This window comes from Mus caroli, chromosome X, assembly GCF_900094665.2.
Source record: "Mus caroli chromosome X, CAROLI_EIJ_v1.1, whole genome shotgun sequence".
In the NCBI taxonomy this organism is placed as follows: domain Eukaryota; kingdom Metazoa; phylum Chordata; class Mammalia; order Rodentia; family Muridae; genus Mus; species Mus caroli.
The window spans coordinates 105,254,899-105,258,477 of record NC_034589.1 but is presented as its reverse complement, the minus strand read 5'-3'; positions in this window follow the sequence as shown (position 1 = coordinate 105,258,477).

Here is a 3,579-nt window from a genome sequence, read left to right as displayed (position 1 = left end):
TTTAGAATCTCCATAGTAATGCCAAAATTAAATGCATGGGCTTGACTTTTGAAAAACAGAAAAGACACAAAGTTTATATAAATAAGTAAAAGTGGTAGATTCATAAATTGAAGCAAAGCCACCTCCTTCCAGATTTCTTGCACACAGAAAGCTATGTATTTATTCATAAGAGAGGAAAAGTTTCAAGGTAGAAAATAAATAGATGAGATAAGCAAAAAGGCAGATAAATGTGGGGAGGTAGGAGAAGAGGCATGGGAATGAAGAAAATTGAGTTCCATGGGATGAAAAGGATGAAAAGGATGAGAAAAAGTAGGGAGAGTTGATCAAACTGTTCATGGAAATTGTAATGCATTACAATTGGATTGTTTATCTCTTCCCAAAAAATTGATTTGGAATCTTAGTATACCACTTACTATATATGTACTTGCAAACAATGGAAAAATGTAAATTATCTCTGTGAGAACCATTATCCAGAGTTCTACCTGTCACTAATTCTAGAACTCATTACTACAAAGCTAAGTGTAGAACATCTCATATTTTGAAATCAATATCATTGATTTGAACTACATCGCCCTCTTCCTTTCTGTCACATTAAAACTCTTAGTTTGTAATTTTTCTACTAATAATTTAGTATGTATGCAGGCAATAACCACATCTATACAAAATGTTTTATACACAGTATTTTTAATACACAATATTTTTAGAGAGATGAAACACACATACACCAGCCCTCAAATTCCATAGTACCTAGAAGTGTGTCACAATAGGTGACATAATTTACTCCTTCCTATGGTGTAATGATTAAATCTGAAAGTACTAGAGAATTAAAGACTGAACCTTTTTTGCAGTTATCAACAATCTATTGGTGGTTCATCAGTTCTCTAGGCAAGATACTGAGGCAGAGCTCATTAATGTTTCAGGGTGATAAGTAGTTAAAGGGAAAATATATTAGGAAGATACAGTGCCTCGATGCTATTTGAGAAACAAAGTGGGAAGTTGAGCTTAAAACAAGCATGTCCTACTTCATAGTTTGGCCAGAGGGCCAGTACTATGCCAACAATGTTTTTGCTCTTTTAAAATCTCAGCACAATTCCTTCAAAAGAAAGCTTAATGTTTATGCTGGCTTCTTCCCTGAGTAAATCATCTTACTATCAAACAAACTAAATAGTATTCTCATCAAAGGGAATGCTGCAAAAAAATTAAACATACAGATGCTAATACCAAAATAGCAAGTACTAAAATTACCAACAATGTTATACATACAGCTTTGGGACACTTACTCTCATTTCTTTATTTTAAATTCTGTAAATTCTCTGCCTTCTATTTGTAAAGAAAATTCCAAAGGCTTTTAATGATTGAATGTCATGGGAAGATAGTGTTCTCACCACAGAAAAGTAGTTACACATAAGAGAAAACTGAGTGCATTGTCAATATTTCTTGTTCTTGAAAGAAATAACTTAATATCTGCAATAATGTCAAAACCCCTGAGTGTGTATCCTTAAGGACAGTGGATTCTTTTTAGAATGTAATAACAGCACATTTGCCTATCTTAAAAGCCAAGTTATTTCTGACCAAGAATGTGGTTTCAGAACAAAGCTGGAGCATCAAGCTAGGTAATTTAAAATTATACTACAGACGAGCATAATGATTCATACATATAGGAAGCTGAGGCAGGATTATTTCTGTGAGTGCAAGGCTAGCCCCAGCTGCTTAAGTAACTTTCAGACAAGCTTAGAGTACATTGAAAGGTCCTGTCAAAACAAAATCAATACAATTATACTACAATGCTTTAGTAATCCCAGCAACATGAGGCAAGGATAAAATCAGATATATCAACCAAACAACAGAACAGAAAGTCTAGGGGAAAAGCCCATAAAAATTTGAGCAGCTGATCTTTAATAATGTTCTGAAGAACATACAATGGGAAAAAGATATTTTTTCAATAAATAGTGTTGATAATTCTATCCACATCAAACATTATTCACACCATATCCATAATCAACTAAAATATACACAAGATTTAAATGTAAGATGTGAAATTGTAAAATGACTACAAAAATACATAAGGAAAAATCTTCTTAGTATTGGTTTTGTGAGTTACCTTTTAGGATATGAGTTTAAAAGCCCCAAAAAAAGCACAAATAACAAAGGAAACAATAGACAAATGTGATTGTGTACAAATAAAATGCTTCTGTACAACAATGGCAAAAGCCAGAAACAGCAAAACAAAACAAAAGATAATGTCAGACATAGGAAAATGTTTGCAAACCAACTATTTGCTGGAGAGCTAATATCCAAAATATATAAATCCAATCAACCAATTTGAAAACAAATAATAATCTGCTCAAAATCTGAAGAATGGGCCTGAATAGAGAGTTAGAAAACAATGGCATACAAATGGCTAATGGGTATAGGAAAAATGACTCAGCATCAATAATAACTAAGGAAATATACATTAAAACACATAGGAAAATATACATTAAAACACAATTAGGTATAAACTCACAGCTGTTATAATCATGTGAAGAACCAAATGTGTTAGAAGAGGTGTCTAAAAAGGAACTTCTTGTGTGTACTGTTCTTGGCAATAATATACTAGTATAACTATTATAGAAAACAACATGAAAATTCCTCACAAAATAAACACCCGAATCAGGCAAAAGTCTATCATAAGGGCATATATCCAAACTATAGCACATGCACCTTAGCAGTATTTGTAATAGTGAAGGTATGAAATCAACTGAGGTTTCCAGCATCAGATGAATGGATAGACACATATATATTATATTTGTGTGTGTGTGTGTAAATATTTTGACTACATCTTAATATATATGGGAAAAACAATGATTAAATTTATATTCATATTTTAAAAACAAATCTTATTTCATCGTTTTCTTGCTTAAGCAAAGTTGTGATTTGCCTCCTTCAAATGGGATATCTCAAAATGTATTAACATTCATTGATTCTGAATGGATGTATTTAATATACTTAATTTCACCATCATTTTCCCTAGGTGTATTATAACTGAATATTTAACTGTGCTGAATTAGACTACATTGAAAATTCCCGCATTTGATTTGGAAAAACACTAGGATTCTCATATTCACTTACCTCTGGCAAGGCCAAATTCAATCTTCTCAAGTTTCAGATGATAGAAGGTATTTCTCCCATCTGACTTTCTCAGGGTTTCTCTTTCCTCAAAAATCAAACAATCTAATTTCTGCAACTTGCTTAATTACCTTGAACGCACTATCTAATATTTCTGAACTTTAACTGTTTCATTTGCAAGACAGAGTCAATTTCAACTCAATGTGCTGTTTATAGATCATTTTTTAAAATGTGCTCTGTAGCTTAAATGTAAGGTAATACTTTTTTACTTAAAATTAGTACATTTAAAGTGGTTGCTCATTCTTTCTTAACAACATCAGAAAGTTGTAAGGAAAATCTGCCTTTCATTTCAAAAGACACATCAAGTGTAATACCGCTGTTTCTCTTGTTTTTTTGTTTGTTTGTTTGTTTGTTTGTTTGTGCAAAGAAGTAATTGAACAGGAACATTTAGAAAGGATGGCTCAAAACTGA